This window comes from Hylobates moloch, unplaced genomic scaffold (assembly GCF_009828535.3).
Source record: "Hylobates moloch isolate HMO894 unplaced genomic scaffold, HMol_V3 SCAFFOLD_2, whole genome shotgun sequence".
Lineage (NCBI taxonomy): Eukaryota > Metazoa > Chordata > Mammalia > Primates > Hylobatidae > Hylobates > Hylobates moloch.
Window position 1 is genome coordinate 129,221,138 of NW_026652277.1, and position 21,958 is coordinate 129,243,095.

General features: G+C 37.1%; 1 protein-coding gene and 1 pseudogene across 6 annotated transcripts in view; one reads left to right on the plus strand and one right to left on the minus strand.

The window, feature by feature from the left end:
• Positions 1-21,958, minus strand: part of REV3L (REV3 like, DNA directed polymerase zeta catalytic subunit) — a 186,639-nt gene that overhangs the window by 120,461 nt on the left and 44,220 nt on the right. The window lies entirely within an intron of this gene.
• On the plus strand, positions 12,119-14,853 carry LOC116471029 (bromodomain-containing protein 7-like; annotated as a pseudogene).

Consider the following 21,958-nt stretch of genomic DNA (forward strand, 5'->3'; position numbering starts at 1 on the left):
AACACAAAACCAAATCAAAACAAAATCTCTACAGATCAATTATCTATAATGGATTTCGGAGTATCTAAATGTTATATTTGGTGGTAGAGAACAAGGGGAGGCAAAAGGCCAACATGCACACTTCTCAGAAAACCAGTGTATCAGTCAAGGTGCAGAAGGGGTAAATGGTGCTGACTTGCCAACAGACAATCCAGCACAGCCATAATAAAGAAAGTAATATGAGTGAGAACCCACAGAAGAAATGCCACAGAAACGATAATCTGTCCATGACAAGGTTAAGTAACAACAACGGCAACAAAAAGCAGATGCACCATTGCTCTCATGAATCTGGCAGGGCTGTATGGAAGTGGTTACTGTCCTCAGAGCATTGTCCCTAGTTCCCCTTGGGTATGTGCCATTTGTCTAATCCAAACAGAGAGGAGAACAGCCGTGATGGAAGAACACATCCATTTTTCTCATGCTGTCACCCACTCTCACTGTGCTGCTCCTGCCAACACAAGCCTCAGGCTTCTTCCCCACCCCTTATCCCTCCTCACTCTGCTTCACTGGGCCTTTTCTTTTGGTAGGAACGTAAATATTTGTTTGATCACTATTTCCCATTTATGATTTAGAATGATTTATATAAAATATACAGAAAGTAGTTCTACATTGTGTTGATATCTTAATGTTTGCATTTCTTATAAAGAATAACATTAGCTTCTCTTATTTTTAAGGTACACTTATGACAGAAAAATAAATCTGGAACAGTTATTACATAAAGCATAGCAAAATTAGAAAGATCAGTCACATAATGAAACAAGATCTGATTCTCCAAACTGTAATACTCTGATTTGAACTACCAACTGTCATGCTTTTGAAAAATTACAAATTGTGTTGCTGTTATACCAATTTCAGTTTCCAGTCTGGCTATTTCATTTCTAAATACAACATGGTATTAATTCCTAAATTTTATAGTTTTTCAATTCTTCAAATAGAGAACATTCAAACTATATTAATGAGTCTTAGGAAAATAGATTTAATCAATTTACTGATGACTTACTTGAATGCTTTTTAAATATCTCATGAATAAATGTTATAACCATTACTCTTCTGGACAAAAACCACAATTTGACTAAGAGTAACTGGTATGCTAAACTACAGGCTGAGGGAGGTAGGGAGACAGTGAAGTATGTCCTCTTAAGTTGACAAATGCAAGACCAGTGATTACAGAATTACTAGTGCAATGCCATATTTTACAAGCAATACTGTAAATTCCTAAGACATTTGTTTTATAGTCAATATATCTTAACGGAATTTTGGGTAAATTTTACAAGAAACAATTACAAAATTGGATTGTACTAATAGTTTCTTTATGGGCAGAGTGTTCACAAAGTGTCTTAAAAATAATTTTATATCCACTTTTCACATCTCCTGTGAAGTAGGGGCCAGAAGAATTACCTTTCTATTTATAGGCTTCAGAATTACAACAAATTTTGGGATGTACAATTTAGGAAAAAGGAAGAAATGATTTACTCAGCAGGTAATAGGGTAAGTGCTTTACCTATGTATTTCTAATTAGGAAAATCTTGCAGTATTGATGGAGGTTAACATTCCCAAAGTCACATAACTATTAAGCAATAGAATTCAGATCAACAAAACCTAAAACCAATGCTCTTTCCATTTAACCATGCTGGTTCAATGTTTTTAAAAAGTCAATGTTGGCTTCCTTAATTCCTCAGTTTTTATTTTTTATTATAATTGCCTGTTTCCTTATCTAACTTTCCCATTTGATGGCAAACTCTTAGGCAGGTGATACTGTGTTCAAATGAACGCTATGTCCCCAGAACTCCACAAAAAACACATCGTACGTGCTTAACAAACATTTATTAAATGAATTAAAGAACCACAACAAAACAGAATAACTGCTTAAGGACAAAGGAATGATGTGAAAGCCTTTGAATATCTGAAGAAACACATCCACAAAAAAAGGGGACTCTGATACAATTAATATAACTACCATCAAGGTTACAGGAGGACATGGGTGTGTGGGGTTGAGAAGGGTCCCCAGCATATTGCACTTTCCTACCCTGAATGACCTGAAGTGCCATCCAAATCTGTAGTCACTCTATCAATACAGAAGTACCTCTCTCTCCAGTGCTCCTGCAGCTAGAGATGGCTCAGTGCCTTACTCATCACCCTTCCTCAAGAACAACCTCCTGAAGAACAACCACAACACAAGGAATTCTTGGCATAGCACTAACAGCTCTAATATAGAAGAATGATATGAGAAAATAAAAGAAACAGGATAAAATAGGAAACTCAAAAGTTAAATAAGGAAAGAGAAATGTGTAAAAATGAACACAAGAGTCAACTGCTTTTTGGAAATAGTATGTCTTTTATTACCATAAAATTTGTAGTTCTGTAATAGCATTGCCTTATCTTGACAAGATACAGACCACTTCTATTTATTTCCCTCCACTAGCTCTACCTCACACAAATGTGTGGAGATGTGGAGATACAGAGCTGTAAAGTCCTTAGAGATAAACTAGTCTGCTACAACTCCCATTAGTTAGGATTAGGTTAAATTGTGAGAAAATGCCCCCAAATCAGTGGATTTAGCATTAAAATTAGAGGCTTCTCTCCTAAAAGAAGTCCAGAAGTAGGTAGCTGGTACTAGAAACCCCGCTTTTTACAACATCTAGTTAGTGGTCTAGTTAAGAACTTGTGACTTCAGTCCAGGCGCTTTTCCACTATACTTCTAGAAGTTCCACATACAAGATGCTTTCAAGAATGTTTTTATAAAATTAGTGAAAGTTATGGTATTTTGAAACCTTCTACTAAATGATTTTGGATTCTTAAAGGATTCAGGGTATTAGGTATTTCTAGGTAACATACAGATTTAAGGAAAGAAAATATCCCTACCCCTTCAACTCTATTAAGGTAAACTGATACATAAAAATTGTACATATATATGATATACAACATGACACTTTGATATGTGTACACCATGAAATGATTAAATCGAGCTAACATATCCATCACTTCACATACTTATTATTTTGTGGTAAGAACATTTAAAATCTAATCTCTTAGCAATTTTCAAGTACATAATACATTACTAACTATAGTCACCATGCAGTAGTACAACTGATGTCCAGAACTTATTCGTCATGTCTAACTGAAACTTCATACTCTTTAAACAACAACTCCCCTTCCCCTCCTCTGAAGGTTCCCTCTTACTATCATGGCAAACTGAAGCTAGACAAGTCCAAGAGAAATAAGATCGTCTGTGGGAGAACAAGCCCATGTACACAGGTTTCAAAAATTTCAGAGTTTGAATTTTCCAATTTGATTGATGTTCCCTAATTCAGAAGCTGCAAAAGTTATTTTAAAAAGCGCCACCAAAACTTGACACCATGGCAAAACTCTGTGGAGCTGGCTATTTCCCATTGTGTGTAAGTACATAACAAAAGGCAGATGCCACTTCAACAAGGAGTATGTGGGTGCTCTGAATTTCATCTTTCACGGAACCCAGAATTATACTAAACATTAAGTCTTCGGCTGGGCGTGGTGGCTCACGCCTGTAATCCCAGCACTTTGGGGGCTGAGGCAGGTGGATCACGAGGTCAGGAGATCAAGACCATCCTGGCTAACACGTGAAACCCCTCTCCACTAAAAACACAAAAAATTAGCCGGGTGCCTGTAGTCCCAGCTACTCGGGAGGCTGAGGCAGGAGAATGGCGTGAACCCGGGAGGCGGAGGTTGCAGTGAGCCAAGATCGCGCCAATGCACTCCAGCCTGGGAGACAGTGTGAGACTCCATCTCAAAAAAACAAAAACAAAACAGAACATTAAGTCCTCTATATCCCAACATTTCTTAATGTCATTTTTCAACATTTTATTCTGCAATTTAGGTGTCTTGATTTGGTCTCTAAATTGCCCATCTAAAATCTTGTTAGCCTATTTGTAGCAAAATTACTTGGGGTATTTTTGTAGATCCAGTTTCGATAAACACAAAGACTAAATGTACCATTCCTCTAATTTGGGGGACTGAAAACTTTTTCTGGAAGGTGACAGTAAATATTTTAGGCTTTATGGGACATGCTGTATCTGACACAATTACATAACTCTGCTGTTGTAGCCTGGAAGCAGCTGTAAGCAATACTTAAGTGAATGGGCATGACTGTGTTACAATAAAACTTCATTTACAAAAACAGGCAACATGAGGGATTTGGCCCACGGATAGTAGTTTGCCAATCTCTGCTCTAATTAATTATACTTCTTTCTCCATCATCATCTGGAATAGAAAAGTTTTTTTTTAAAAACTGATGGGTAATCACAAAATCAAAATAGTGATAGCCTAAGAGTATCTTAGGAGAATAAGAAATACTCATTGTGTAATTTGCATATCCCATCTCCCAAATCTCAAATTCAATCTAAACAAGGTTTTAAACAAACCTCAACAGAGCTATAAAACAGAAAAACTTGGTATGTGAGCAAGAACATTTACGTTTACAAAAATTTTCATATTTTCTTCTTCCTGGAACATCTCAAGTTTTATATCACTATCATTAACTCAATCTGTTTCCTTCCAGTCATTCTTTGCCTCTGTCTTTCTAAATTTTACTCCATCTTTCTTTTCTCATCTCCACAAAACCACAAAACGAACTAAACAAAACTCAGTCACAGAAAGTGTTAAATTATCTATTCTCATGGAAAAAGAAAAGTTGTAAGGATGTACTCTTAGCCTCGGAAATTAGATTTTCAGAATTTATCTTATGGAAAAACTTAAAAATGTACACAAAGATTCAGATACTAAGGTGAGGTGAGTATGACTAACAATAGTGAAAAAAATGAAGATAATCTAAATTTTCAAAAATAGGGAAATAAGTAAAATTATGTTACATCTGTATAATAGCTCTGTGGCTCTGTAGCAAATCCTGCTTCCTGACTGATTTTGTAAATAAAGTTTTATTAGAATACACCACAGCCATTTAGAATGGTCTATGACTGCTTCTGCTATAGACAGAGTTGAGCAGTTGCAACAGTCACCCTACAACCCTCAAAACCTAAAATATGTGCTTTCTGGTTCTTTACAGAAAATGTTTGCTAACCTCAGCAACAGAAGATGTTTAAGTGTATTTCCTAGTATAAGAAAATGTTTATGATGTCTTTATAGTCAGATGAAAATCAGTTATAAAATAACATAGTACATGAGACCAGGTGATGGGTGATTCTTTTATATATATATATATTTCCCCCCACTAAATATATAACTTGTGTAAACAAAAGGCAGGAAGAAAGAATTTACCTACTTTTAAATGACCTAGAAACTTAAAAGGCAAAAGCAAGCATAATATATAACAGTTTCCTTTCATTTTCTCCTTTTATTTGTAAATAATACTTTGGAGTTTCACATTTATGCCATTTTATTTCTTCAAATAAAATATACAGAACTTTATCTAGAATCACCGGCTTTAAATGATTAATCCCACATTACTAAGAGAAACTATATCCCTGAAATACCAGATGTTTCAAAAGTCTATTTTATTCATACATTTGTCTAATGTATCTTTGTATATACAGTGCAGGGTATAGTTGGTTCCTTTATTCATAAATGTAGTCATAATTTCTCTACTCAAGTAATTTGTGGAGACCCAACGTTCGGTGCTAAACCACAGGCTGCTTATAACACAGCCACTAACATCATGACTATAAAGCCACTAACTTTATAGTCTACTTGGAGAAAACGATGAATAAATAGGCAATTACGGTATGGTATGACAGGTGCTCAGTAAGTACAAAATCCTATGGCTATATCCACAAGTATCTAACTCAGACTTGTGAGAATCTAGGAAGGCTTACCAGAGGAAGTGACATTTGAGCTGATATCTGAACTATGAATCAGATTTAGCCAAGCAAATGAGAAAGAATGTTTTCAGTATGTACAGAAACCTGACAGCAACAGAAACATGGCATCTGGGAATAGGAAAAGTGTAGGTGGGATGAAACAAGGAGTGCAATGGAGAGAAAGAAAAAGAGTATGAGAGAGAGAGAAACAGTGTGCGTGTGTGAGAGAGAGTCTGTGTTTTTGTGTGTGTGCGCACATGCATGTACTAATAACCTGTACAGATTTGCATTTTATAAAGTTCCCTGTGGACACATTGTGGGGACACTGGTAACAGAACTACAGAAAGGAAAATCTGTTTAGGAGGCTGCTGGAGGAATTCAGTCGAGATGTCAGTAGAGGTGGAGAAAAGGTCAAGGATTTAGGAAGTAGAATCAAGAGGCTATGGTAACTGGAATTTGAGAGTAGGATAAGGCAGAAGGAATCAAAGATGACTCTTACATTTTTGGCTTAGGCAACTGGATGGATGATAATGTCACTCAAAGAAAACTGTAAAAGAGGGGCGGGTTGACTTCTGTTTTGCATTTATAGAATTTTACATGTCTATAGAATTTCCAAAGGGATATTTAAATGAAACACATGTAGATATGGAGCTTAAGAAGGACATCTGGGCTACAGAAGAAGATAGATTTGCCAGTATGAGCAACAATTGGGTAAGATTTCTCAGGGAGAATATCCAATACCCAATACAAGAGAAGGGACCTAGGCAAGAATCCTGAGGAATACTGATATTTAAGAGAGGCACTGAGTATTTTGATTTATGTGAGATGTGAGAGACAGAGCCCTGAAAGGGCTACCAGGCAAGAAAGGGAGGCTAATAGTGAAAATCTGATAATATAAGCATATTAGCCATGGAACCAGTGTTCCAAGGATCCAGTGGAAATATAAGAGACAGGCAAGTAACGAGAGGCTGGATCAGAGATTGGCGGCAGGATGTAGATAAAAGTATAGAGGACTGAAAAGAGGCATTTACACAATTGCTGAGTAAGGACCTTTCAATATCTGTTCCTCCATAAAAGCAACAAGAACACTGGCAAAAACTGTCAAAACCAACTTTTTCAGAACTCTGGAAATTAAAGGTTTGCAACAATCCAAGGCGTATTTATTCAAGAACACCAGATGAATGCTAAAACAGCAAGCTTTGTGGCATTTTAACTTGTTCTAATCTGATCTCTCCCTCTGCAGCTTCAAAACAGTCTTGAAAATCAAAGCCTTGCATCCATAGCAGCTGTAAAAACCAGCAGCCAGGCAGCCACTGGAGGAGCCGGAACCCATTTGGAGCTCCTCCAAAGCCCTACCCTCAGAAAACTGCCACTATTGGACTTGTCTGGCAGCTTGCTGAACAACACTCCATTCCTAGCACTTGCCTTTATTTGATTTGACTAAGGGCTCACACTATGTGAAGAGCCCTATATGCGGCAGGGTCTTTGTGGAAAACAATCAACAGCAATTATTTAATTGCTGTAGCTGCCTGGAGAAATTTTACCAGTTGGGTCTAACAAGAGGCTGACCAATAAATTCAAAAGTACAAACAGGAATGAAATGTCCACCGGGAGCTTGGAAAAGCTTTGATACAGTTAAGGGAATTTAGAAGGCCATAAGCATGTGTAGGGCTATGTACATGCCCAGGAAAGACCTAAGAAGACTAATATTTTGACTCTGGTTGATCTTGAGGCTCTGCCCCAACATACTCACAGAGCCCCTCAGCAAAAGCTGAGAAAAGAGGCATTTAAAGAAATCTCTGGTCAACCATTAACTGACCACTATGCTAGCTGAGCAGAGACTTCAAATAGAGACTGCCGAGCGCGGTGGCTCACGCCTGTAATCCCAGCACTTTGGGAGGCCGAGGCGGGCAGATTACCAGGTCAGGAGATCGAGACCATCCTGGCGAACACGGTGAAACCCCGTCTCTACTCAAAATACAAAAAAATATTAGCCGGTTGTGGTGGCAGGCACCTGTAGTCCCAGCTACTCGGGAGGCTGAGGCAGAATGGCATGAACCCAGGGGGCAGAGCTTGCAGTGAGCAGAGATTGCGCCACTGCACTCCAGCCTGGGCGACAGAGTGAGACTCCATCTCAAAAAAGAAAAAAGAATAGAGACTACACAAAATTAGCCCATGAAAATCACTAAAGAAATAAACTGCAGCAACAACAAAAATAAACCGGGGGGGTAGAGAGGAATCTAACTTGAGAACTGCTACATAATTTAAAATGTCTGGTTTTCAACAAAAATAAAATTATAAAACACACAAACAGGCAAATATGGTGCCCCCCCCCCCCCACACACACATAAAAGCAGACAACAGAAACTGTTCATGAAGAAGCCAAGGTGTTGGACTTACTGGACAAAGATTTTAAGCCAGCTATTTCAAAAAACTAAACGAAACATGTCAAGAGAGTTAAAGGAGAGTATGAGACCAACATCTTACCAAATAGAGAATATCAATGAAGAGAGAGAAATTATAAAAAAGAACCAAATAGAAATTCCGGAGTTGAAAAGTTCAATAACTAAAATGAAAAATTTACAAGGGAGGGTAAGATATTATGATATAAGAAGAAATATATATTTGGTCTTTGTCCCTCTTCCTGGTACACAGCTCCTAAAACGTTTGGACTCTTTTAAGTGTTAAGTGTTTACATGTGTACCAATGAGATGACTGGTAGCTGGGAGCTCCTGGATAGCCTCAGGTAGGGCAGAAGTGCAGAGAGCCTAGAACTCCATTTGTGGCTGATGTCTGAAGTGAGCAGTACTATCGGACAGAACCCTTACCCTGTAGGGTATGCATTAGTAGTAGTTAGTGTCAGAATTGAATTGTATTGTAGAACGCCCACAGTTGATGTCAGAAAACCAAGAATTTGTTACTGTAAAACTGATGCACAGGATGTCTTTTTCAAATTGGGTGGCCTCTAAGAAGGCTTTCAACTGAGTCTAGTAGAAAATTTGATGGATTAAAATCTTACTTTCTCCTTATAAACTATTTTCTTTCTCCTTATAAACAATGAAGATATGTATAATGTCCTCACATCTCCCCTTTATGTAAGAGAACTAGGGGAATCAATTAACCCATTTATGCTACAGGTTGCAATTTTCTGTGTGTGAAAAATCAGACTTTGGTGATGACCTTGAGCAGCAGGATATAAATAACTCCCACAAGCTTAGCCTCCCAATAATGGAACACTAGGCATAAATGGGTTAAGGGCCAACTTCCAAACTGAACAACAGTAATTTGATGATTAATATGATTCTTTTATGATTAATATGTCATAAATCTGATGAAATGTTGTATCCAAAGTTCATAAGCAATTTAATCTGCAATTATTGTTATAGAAAGTAAATCAACAATTCCCTTGATTTTCAATGACTATGAAACTATATGGGTACTGCTCAAAGGCACACATCATGGTATAACTATTTCTAAAAAGCTCAGTCTTAAAAAACAAAGCTTCTAATAGTAGTTTCAAGCACAAATCTCCAAGAAAATGTGTACCTTTCAGACTAAATGTCATAAAAATAACTAGTGTTATTAACCTTAGTGAAAAATAAAATTCTGGCTTGTAAAACAAATACTTTTTAGTCTCAGATAATTTAGCCAGAATGGTCACACACATTAATTTTTGTGGTTTTTTAATTGAAAGGTAAATAAACCAAAGTCTCAAAAAAAATTCTGATTATGACATGAAAATTCATCTCAGACAATTTAAAGCAATATTAAAAGTTAATCAAGATAAACTTACTGTCTGGTTAAATTTGTACATAAAAACCTAAATGCTCCTTCAAATGCAAATAAATATTATTGGTAATTAACATTATATGCAAGTCCAGTCAATTATTCAACTATATTTTATGGTAGCTGAATACTAAAGGACCTTAAGCTTTTACCTGTCTAAAAGAAGTTGAAAAGACAATGCACAGAATGAAAAAAAAAAATTGTGAATCGTATATTTGATAAGGGACTTGTATTAGAACAAACAACTCTTACAACTCAATAATAAAAAGACAATAAAATTTTAAAATGGACAGAGACTTCTGGTTGTAAAACGGTGGTATAGAAGTAAGCTGGCTTCACTCACTGCCACAGGAAACCAAAACCACAAATATAGGGCTGACACGATCATGAGCAATATCCCAGAACTCAAATATGAGGAGACAGTTCCCAAGGCCACAAAGAAGTGAAAAAACTCTGAGCAAAAGAAAGCAAATTAGACTTTCAAAATCACAGTGCCCCTCCCCTCAATCTGTCCAGCACCAAGCATGCAGAAAACTTTCCCAACTCAGAGTTGCTACACTGGAAAAAGTATAACTGAGGTGGACAACTGGATTCTCCACCATCTTGGGTTCGCTGGCAAGAGACCTGTCCCTGTCCTAATAACTGGGAGCAGTGGAAATACTTATGGGAGAAATATCCCTGAAAACCGCCAGATATAAAGAGAAGAGGTCAGAGGTGGGACTACCATCCCTAGTCCTGGAAACTCTGCTATGTAACTCAGCCAAAAGAGATGCCAAGTTGGAGTGGCTGTTCAGCAGCACCACACTGTTAAGAGATTCACTTCACAGGTTCATTGGACATAAACCTCTACCCAGCCTTCACACACTACCAGGATATCCCCATTGGGACCTCCCTCATTCAGGATGGGCAGCATTCTGATTGTTTACTAGAATGTAGGCAAACCTGGGCTTAAGGTACTACCTAGTGCTGAAAAGGAGGCAGCAACCTAGCAGATTTAAGAAAAAAAAAAAAAAAAAGAAAGAAAGAAAATTAACAGGTAAATTTCAAAGAATCTCTAAGCAAGCATATTTGATAAAAACCAAAACAAGCCAGACAGAGAAGACTAGAATAAGTAACTAATCCTTGAATGCAAAGACACAGATGTATATCCACAACAAACAACAGAAAACAGGGAACCATGACCTCAAACAGACAAAGCAAGGAACCAGTGACTGATCCTAAGAAGACAGTGACATGAGCTTTCTGATCAAGAATTCAAAATACCAGGTATAAGGAAATTCAATAACTTACAAGACAATGCAGAAAAGTAATTAAGAAATTTATTAGAGAAATTTAGCAAGGAAATCAAAATAATACAAAAAAAATCAAACAAATCGAAACTGAGAAATACATTTGGTGAACAGAAAAATTCATTAGATACTCTCAACAGCATGATGGAAACTCAATAACCTACAGGACAACACAGAAAAGTAATACAGAAATTTATTAGAGAAATTTAACAAGGAGAGTGAAATAATACAAAGAAAACAAACAGAAATCAAAACTGAGAAATACATTTGGTGTACTGAAAAATTCATTAAAGTCTCTCAATAGCAGGATATATGAAACAAAAAAAGTCAGTGAGGTCAAAGACAGGCTATTTGAAAATACATGAGGAGAAAAAAGAAAAAAAACAATGAAAAGTAATGAAGGCTGCCTTTAAGATATAGAAAATTACCTCTAAAGACAAAATCTAAGAAATTTATTGGTATTTAAGAGCGAGGGCTCTTGTTAAGCAAGGGCAAGGGGTAAAAAGCTTATTTCAAGAAGTAACAGAAAAAAATCCCAAAACTTGAGAAAAAGATAAATATCCAGGTACAGGAATAAAGGTAAGACAACAGCAAATAGATCTGATGCAAATAAGACTACTCCCAAGTTATATAATGGTCATACACTCAAAGGTCAAGGACAAAGAAAGCAGCAAGAGAAAAGAAGTAAATGATGTATACAAGTGCTCCAACTTGTCTGGCAACAGACAACAGAAACTATAAAGGCCAGGAAAGAGTGGAATGCCATCTTCAACATGCTTTAAAAAAATGCCATCTAAGAATAAAATATTGAGCAATGATATCCTTCAAATATAAAAAAGAGGGTTTTTGTTTTGTCTTTTTATTTTTTAAATCTTCTTTTGTAGTGATGGGAATCACGCTATGTTGACCAGGCTGGTTTTGAACTCCTGGACTCCAGCAATCCTCCCATCTCTGCCTCCCAAAGTGCTAGGATTATAGGTGTGAGCCATTGTGCCCAGCCAAATATATAGTCTTTCCCAGACAAACTTAAGCTAAGAGAATTCACCACCAACAGAACCACCTTACAAAAAAATGCACATGGGAGTTCTTCCACCAGACAGAAAAAAACACTAACTTACAAAAAGAAAGCTTGTAAACGTATAAAACCCACTGGTAAAATTAAGTACACAAACCAGAACACTCTATTACTGCAATTTGTGGTGTACAATCCATTTGTAACTCTGTTTGGTATGAAGTCCAAAAGACAAATCTACCAAAGACAGTAATACTTATAGCAACCCATTAAGAGATAGGCAATATAAAAACATAAAAATTAACACAACATAGTGTCAAAATGTGGGGGGCGGGGTGTGGTGGAGTTATAGTAAAGAGAGTTTTTTAGCTTCTTGAGAGGGGCCATGCAGGCCCCGCTCCCGCCCTTGGCTCGCCTGGCCCGGACTGGAAGCGGGGCCGCACAGCCTGGGCCTGACGCCGGGGGTGAGCACCGGGGCCCGGTCGGACATGGATAAGAAGCACAAGAAGCACAAGTCGGACAAACACCTCTACCAGGAGTATGTAGAGAAGCCCTTAAAGCTGGTCCTCAAAGTAGGAGGGAACGAAGTCACCGAACTCTCCACGGGCAGCTCGGGGCACAACTCCAGCCTCTTCAAAGACAAAAAACGATCATGACAAACACAAGGACAGAAAGCGGAAAAAGAGAAAGAAAGGAGACAAGCAGGTTCCAGGGGAAGAAAAGGGGAGAAAACAGATAAGAGTTAAGGAGGATTAAAAGAAGCGAGATTGAGGCGGGGTGGAGAATGAGGCAGAAAAAGACCTCCAGTGTCACGCCCCTGTGAGATTAGACTTGCCCCATGAGAAGCCTCTCACAAGCACTTTAGCCAAACAAGAAGAAGTAGAACAGATACCCCTTCAAGAAGCTTTGAATCAGCTGGCGAGACAGTTGCAGAGAAAAGATCCAAGTGCTTTCTTTCCATTTCCTGTGACTGATTTTACTGCGCCTGGCTACTCCATGATCATTAAACACCCAATGGATTTTAAATGAAAGAAAAGGGCCAGGCGCGGTGGCTCACGCTTGTAATCCCAGCACTTTAGGAGGCCGAGGCGGGCAGATCACGAGGTCAGGAGATGGAGACCACGGTGAAACCCCATCTCTACTAAAAATACAAAAAAATTAGCCGGGCGTGGTGGCGGGCGCCTGTAGTCCCAGCTACTCGGAGAGGCTGAGGCAGGAGAATGGCATGAACCCGGGAGGCGGAGCTTGCAGTGAGCCGAGATTGCGCCACTGCACTCCAGCCTGGGCGACAGAGCGAGACTCCGTCTCAAAAAAAAAAGAAAGAAAAGATCAAGAACAATGACTACCAGTCCACAGAAAAACTAAAGGATATCTTCAAACTAATGTGTACTAATGCCATGATTTACAATAAACCAGAGACCATTTATTCCGAAGGTGCAAAGAAGCTGTTGCACTCAGGGATGAAAATTCTTAGACATGAAAGAATTCAGAGCCTGAAGCAGAGCATTCATGGCTGACTTGCAGAAAACTCAAAAGCAGAAAGATAGAACAGACACCTCACAGAGTGGGGAGGACAGAGGCTGCTGGCCGAGAGAGAGAGGACTCTGGAGATGCCAAAGCACACGCCTTCAAGAGTCCCAGCAAAGAAAATAAAAAGAAAGACAAAGACATGCTTGAAGATAAGTTTAAAAGCAATAATTTAGAGAGAGAGCATGAGCAGCATGACTGCATCGTGAAGGAATCTGGAGGAAAGCTGACCAGGCAGCTTGTGAACAGTCAGTGCAAATTGGAAAGAAGAAAACCAGACGGAACAACAATGTTGGGACTTCTCCATCCTGTGGATCTCATTGTAGGAGAGCCAGGCTACTGCCCTGTGAGACTGGGAATGACAACTGGAAGACTTCAGTCTGGTGTGAATACTTTGCAGGGATTCAAAGAGGATAAAAGAACAAAGTCACTCCAGTGTTATATTTGAATTATGGGCCCTACAGTTCTTATGCACCGCATTATGACTCCACGTATGCGAATATCAACAAGAATGATTCTGATTTAATCTATTCAACCTATGGGGAAGACACAGATCTTCCAAGTGATTTCAGCAGCCATGAGTTTTTGGCCACATGCCAAGATTATCCATATGTGATGGCAGATAGTTTACTGGATGTTTTAACAAAAGGAGGGCATTTCAGGACCCTACAAGAGGTTTAGATGTCATTGCCTGAAGATGGAAGGCCATACTAGGACACTTGACACAGCAAAAGAAATGGAGATTACAGAAGTAGAGCCACCAGGGTGGTGTCTGGACTCCAATACTTCAAGACAGGCCCATAGCGCTCAAAGCAGTAACAAACTTTGGCGTTCCAGTTGAAGTTTTTGACTCTGAAGAAGCTGAAATATTCCAGAAGAAACTTGATGAGACCACCAGATTGCTCAGGGAGCTAGCTCCAGGAAGCCTAGAATGAACGTTTCAACACCAGACCCCCTCCCAACATGATCTGTCTCTTGGGTCCCTCATACAGAGAAATGCATCTCACTGAACAAGTGACCAATAATCTTAAAGAACTTGCCCAGCAAGTAACTACAGGTGATATCGTAAGCACGTATGGAGTTTGAAAAGCAATGGGGATTTCCATTCCTTCCCCTGTCATGGAAAACAACTTTGTGGATTTGACAGAAGATATTGAAGAACCTAAAAAGACGAATGTTGCTGAATGTGGACCTGGTGGAAGTTGAGGCCGCCTGTATTTGATTATATATTATGTACATACTTTTTCATTCTTAACTTAGAAACGCTTTTTAGAATATATTAAATATTTGTAAATTGTGTTTTTAATTAAACTTTGCAACAGTGAATTTGAATGTTCCAGAGGTTGGACTTGTATTAGGTAATAAAGCTGGACCTGAGGAAAAAAAAAGAGGGTTTTTAAAAAAAAAATTCTATTCTTTGTTTTGTAATTAAGATGTTTTTGTAAGTCTCATGGTTACCACAATGCAAAAACCTGTAATAGATTCACTATAACTAAAAAGCAATGAATTAAAACATACTACCAGAGAAAATCTCTTAACCACAAAGGAAGACAGTAAGAAAAGAAAAAAGGAAGGAGTTCTAAAACAACAGAAAACAAGCAATGAAATGACAGTAGTAAGTTTACTTGGCAACAATAACACTGAATGCAAATGGACTCAATTCTCTAATTACAAGGCAGAATGAATTCTGTCTAAACAGATAAAGAAGCAAGAGTTAAACTATATGCTGCCTATAAGAAACTTACTTTGCCTATAAATCCACACACAGACTGAAAGTGAAAGGGTGGAAAAAGATATTCCATGCAACTGGAAACCAAAAAGCAGGAGTAGCTATATTTGTATCAGATAAAATAGACTATCAAGACTGTAAAAAGAAACAAAGAGGGTCACTATGTAGTGATAAAAGGGTCAATTCAGCAAGAGGATATATAACAATTATAAATATCTATGCATGCAACATCAGAGCATCTGAGTGCATAAAGCAAATAATACATGTAAAAGGAGAGATAGACTGCAATACAGTAATAGTAGGGGTCTTCAACACCCCATTTTCAGTAATGGACAGAGCATCCAGACAGAAAATCAACAAAGAAACACTGGAGTTAAGCTACACAGTACACAAACAGGCCTAATCAACATTTATGGAACATTTTACCCATGGCTGCAGAAAACACATTCTTTTCATCAGCATATGGAACATTCTCTGAAACAGATCATATCTGAGACAAAAAACAAGTCTCAGCAAATTTAAGTAAGTAGAAATCATACCAAGTATCTTCTCTGGCCACAATGGAATAAAACTAGAAATTAATAACAAAAGGAAGCTTGAAAAATACACGAACACATGAAAATTAAACAACATTCTCCTGAATGACCAATGGGTCAATAAAGAAATTAAGAAGGAACTTTAAAAATGTCTTGAAACCAATGGAAATGAAAACACAACATACACAAACCTATGGGATACAGCAAAAGTGGTACTAAGAAGGAAGTTTATAACAATAAACACCTATGTCAAAAAGTAGAAAGACTTCAAATAAACAACCTAATGGTATACCTGAAGGAACCAGAAAAAAAAACAAAACAAACCCAAAATTAGTGGAAGGAAATAAATAGTAGAGATCAAATCAGAAATAAATGAAATTGAGACTAAAAACCAATACAGAAGATCAACAAAATGAAAGATTTTTTTTTTAAAGATAAACAAAATTAACTAACAAACCTTTAGCTAGGCTAGAAAAAAGAGAGAAGATCCAAACAAATAAAACCAGAAACAAAAGAGGAGATAAAACAACTGAGACCATAGAAATACAAAGAGACTATTATGAAGAGGCTAATACATGAGAGACTGTTATGAAGAACTATACACCAACAAATTGGAAAACCTAGAAGAAATGGATAATTTCCTGGACATAGCCTACCAAGGTTGAACCAAGGAGAAAGAGAAACCTTAATACAACAATAATGAGTAAGGAGACTGAAGTCATAATAGTCTTCCATCAAAGAAGAGCTCAGGACCTAATGGCTTCATTCCTAAATTCCATCAAACATATAAAGAACTAATACCAATTCTACTCAAACTCTTCAAACAAAATTGAAGCAGAAGGAATACTTTCAAATTCATTCTATGAGACGAGCATTACCCTGATACCAAAACCAGACAAGGACACAACCAAAAAAAGAAGACTACAGGCCAACATCCCTGATGAACACAGACGCAAAAATCCTCAACAAAATTCTAGCAAACCAAATTCAACATCACATTAGAAAAATCATTCACCATGATCAAGTGGAATTCATCCCAGGGATGCAGACTGTTCAACATAAGCAAATCAGTGAACATGATACATCACATTAACAGAATCATGAACAAAAAAGTCTATTATTGTTTCAACAGATGCTGGAAAAGCATTAAATAAAATTCAACATCACTTCACGATAAAAACACTCAACAAAGGAACATCCCTCAAAATAATAAAGAATGTATATTACAAACCCACAGCTAACACTGTACTCAATGTGGAAATATTAAAAGCCTTTCCTCTAAGATCTGGAGCAAGACCAGGATGCCCACTTTCACCACTTTTATTCAACGTAATACTGGAAGTCCTGTCCAGAGCAATGAGGCAAGACAGAGAAATAGAGTATCCAAATTGGAAAGGAAGAAGTCAAATTAGCCTTGCTTGCAGATGACATGGTCTTAGAAAAGCCTGAAGAACTCAACCAAAAAAACTGTTAAAAATAATTAATGGGCCGGGCGTGGTGGCTCATGCCTGTAATCCCAGCACTTTGGGAGGCTGAGGTGGGCGGATCACCAGGTCCGGAGATCGAGACCATCCTGGCTAACATGGTGAAACCACGTCTCCAATAAAAATACAAAAAAAAAAATTAGCTGGGCGTGGTGGCGGGCGCCTGTAGTCCCAGCTACTCAGGAGGCTGAGGCAGGAGAATGGCGTGAACCCGGGAAGCGGAGCTTGCAGTGAGCCAAGATTGTGCCACCGCACTCTAGCCTGGGCGACAGAGCAAGACTCCGTCTCAAAAAAAAAAAAAAAATTAATGAATTCAGTAAAGTTGTAGGATACAAAATCAACATACAAAAATCAGTAGCATTTATATATGCCAACAGCAAACAATCTGAAAAAAAAATTAAGAAAGCAACCCTACTTACAATAACTACAAAGGACAGAAAATATATAAGAATCAATCTAACCAAAGAAGTAAAATATCTCTACTAGAAAAAGTATGAAACACTGATGAAAGAAATTAAAGAGGACACAGAAAAATGAAAAGATACTCCATGCTCATGGATTAGAAGAACCAATATTGTTAAAGTAACAATTCTGGCTGATGTGGTAACTCACGCCTGTATCCCAGCACTTTGGGAGGCTGAGACGGAAGGATCGCTTGAGCCCAGGAGTTCAAGACAAGCCTGGGCAACATGGTGAAACCCTGTCTATACAAAAAATACAAAAATTAGCTGGACATGGTAGCACACGCCTATAGTCCCAGCTACTGGGGAGGCTGAGAGGTGGGAAGATTGTCTGAGACCAGAAGTCAAGGCTGCAGTGAACTGTAATTGCACCACTGTACTCCAGCCTGTAAGACACAGCAAGACTCTGTCTCAAAACAAAACAAAACAATACAAAACAATTCTACCCAAAGCAATTTACAAAGTCAATGGAATCCCTATCAACGCATAAATGACATTCTTCACAGAAACAAAAAACAATCCTAAAATATGTATGGAACCATAAAAGACCCTGAATAGCCAAATCAATCTTGAGCAAAAAGAAAGCTGAAGGCATCACACTACCTGACTTCAGAATATACTACAAAGCTATAGAAACCAAATCAGCGTGCTATTGGCATAAAAACAGACATACAGACCAATGAAACAGAACAGAGAACCTACATATAAATCCAGACATTAACAGCTAACTCATTTTCAACAAAGGCATCAAAAACATACAATGGGGAAAAAAAAGTCTCTTCAACAAATGGTGCTGGGAAAACTGAATAACCACATGCAGAAGAATGAAACAAAAAACAGAACCTTATCTCTCACCATATACAAAAGTCAAAATTGATTAAAGACTTAAATCTAACACCTGAAACTATGAAACTACTAGAATAAAACATTGGGGAAATGCTCCAGGACATTTGTCCGTGCAAAGATTTTTTTGGGTAAGACCTCAAAAGCACAGGCAACCAAGCCAAAAATAGACAAAAGGATTACATCAAGCTTCTGTAGAGCAAAGGAAACAATCAAGGAAGTGATAAAGACAACTCATAAAATGGAAAAAAATATTCACATGCTACTCATCTAACAAGGGATTAACAACCAGAATATATAAGGAGCTCAAACAACTCAATAACAACAAAACAAATAATCTGATTTTTAAATAGGCAAAAGGTCTGAATAGATATTTCTCAAAAGAAGACATAAAAATGGTCAGACACATGAAAAGATGCTCAATGTCACTAATTATCAGAGAAAGACAAATCAAAATCATAATGAGATATCATCTCACCCCAGTTAGAATGGCTTTTATCAAAAAGACAATGAATAATGGATGCTGGTGAGGACGTGGATAAAGGAGAATCCTCGTACACCACTGTTGGGAATGTAAATTAGTACAGTTACTATGGAAAACTGTGTGGAGGTTCCTCAATCCAACAATTCCACTTTTGAATATAAACCCAAAAGAAAATCAATATATTGAAGATATTTCTGTACTTCCATGTTTATTGAACCACTATATTCACAATAACAAAAATTATTAGAATCAATATTAGTGCCCATCAATGGATGAATGGATAAAGACAATATGGTATATATACACAATGGAATGTTATTCAGCCATATATAAAAAAAAATCCTGTCATTTGCAGCAACATGAGTGAAACTGGAAGTCATTATATGTTAAGTAAAAAAGGCCAAGTACAGAAAGACATTATCACATGTTCTCATTCATATGTGGCAGCTAAAAAAGTGGATCTCATGAAGATAGAGAGTAGACTTGTGGTTACCAGAAGCTGAGAAGGGTGGGGGTGATGAAGAGAGGTTGATTAAGGGGTACAAATATAGAGTTCGATAGAAGAAGCAAGACCTAGTGTTTGGTAGATCAGCAGGGTGACTATAGTTTACAATAATATGTTGTATATTTCAAAATAGCTGGAAGAGAATAAATCAAATATTTCTAGCATAAAGAAAAGACAAATATTTAAGATGAGATGAATATCCCAATTACACTGATTTGATCTTTACAAATTATGTAAATGTAGTAAATTACCACATGTACCCCAAACATATGTACAACTACTATGTCGCAATAAAAAATATTAAATATTTTAAATGGGCAAAGGATGTGAATAAACATTTTCCTGAGGAGATATCAAATGGCAAATAAGTACATTAAAAGATTCTCAACATCAGCAGCCATCAGCAAAATGCAAATCGGAACCACACGCTCACTAGGACAGCTATAAATAAAAAGTCAGACAATAACTAGTGTTGTGGAGAAACTGGAAATTTCATACACTACTTCTAGGAATGTTAAATGGTGCAGGTGCTTTATAGAATAGTCTGGTAGTTCTTCGAAAAGTTAAACAAATAGAGTTATCCTATAACCAGCAATTCTACTCCTAGGTATATGTCTAAGAGAAATGAAAATACATGTCCACACAAATACCTGTACATGAATATTCATAGCAGCATTATTCACAATGGTCAAAAGGTGAACACAGCTCAGATGTCCATCAATTGATGAATGGATAAATACAACACAGCATATCCAGAAAACAGAATATTATTCAGCCATAAAAAAGAATGAAGTGCTGATAAATGCTATACTATATATAAAATTATTTCAATTAAAAATTGTATACTAAAAATTTTTATTAATTTTTAGTATTTTATTAATTTTTTAGTATTAAATTTTTAGTATACAATTTTTAATTAAAATATTTTAATTTTATATTATAAATATAGAGAAAAATTTTAAATATTATGCTAAGTTAAAGGAGCCAGACACAAAAAATCACATATTATATGACTCCATTTACGTGAAATGTCCAAAATAGGCAAATTTAGAGAGACAGAAAGGAGATTAATGGTTGCTGGGGCTTAGGGAATTGGTGGGAAATGAGTAGTGACTGCTATTTGATACGGTGTTTTTTAGGGTGACAATGTTCTAAAATTGATTGCGCTTATGGTTTTACAACTCTGTGAATAAAGATCACTGAATTGTATAATTTAAATAGGTAAAATGTATAGTATGTGAACTACATCTCAATAAACTTACATAATTTTTTTTTTTTTTTTTTTTGAGACAGGGTCTTCCTCTGTCACTCAGGCTGGAGCACAGTGGCAGGATCACAGTTCACTGCAGGTCTGACCACCTGGGCTCTAGTGATCTTCCTGCCTCAGCCTCTCGAGTAGCTGGAACTACAGGTATGTGACACCTGCCTAATTTTTTTATTTTTAGTTTTATTTTTTATAGAGACAGGGTCTCGCTACGTGCTTAGACTGGTCTCAAACTCCTGGGCTCAAGTGATCCTCTTGCCTCAGCCTCCTGAGTAGCTGCCTTGCCTCAAAGTGCTGGGATTACAGGCAACAGCCACCTCACCCGGCCTGTTATATAATCTTTTAAACTTATCTATACTCATTGTTTTCTTTAGCAGTTGCTAATGAGATGACCTAATTTTGAATACACCATTAGAGAAAATGCATTCATTATTCAATTTATATCATAGGAATACATTATGAATATACAAAAATATAATCATTTGCCACTAAAACCACTTACATATCTTTATTTTTATTTAATGATGCACTAAATATAGTATTTTTATTTTAATTATTTTTTTAGAGACAGAATCTTGCTATGTTGCCCAGGCTGGGATTATAAGTGTGCACCAGTGTACCTGGCTTTAAACCCTGAATCATATTAAGATAAAAAAAAAAAAAGAGGTGAAGTGATCATTACCAAAAAATAAACTAACGATTAAGAAAGAACTGTTAATGTTAAAGTTTTCTCAGACAGTAAAACTAGATGACAATAAAACAATTTAATATTTGAACAGGCTCCTCACATCCCTCAAAATCCCGTATCCCAACCTGATATCCTATAATTTTCATACATGAATTAAAGAAAGGCTTTCTTAGGACTATGTTTAATTATTTAGAGTACTGGGTTGATATGGCAAGTGAGTTCTACTAAGCATACAGTTGCTCTCACGGGGTCTTGAATGAGGCAAAATGATAAATCATAAAAATCCGAAGTCCAAAGCTTTGGGCAAAAACACATTAACTAAACTTGTCAAAAACAATACAAACCAGAAGTCAGTGGAGCAACATCTTTAATGTATGAAAAGAAAAAAAAAAAGTCAATTTTTTAGTGGTTACCCTGGAGCTTGAAGTATACATTTGCAACTATTCTAAATCCACTTTCAAATAATACTATACTGCCTCAAAGGTAACTTGTATTAGGTTGGTGCAAACTAACTGTGGTTTT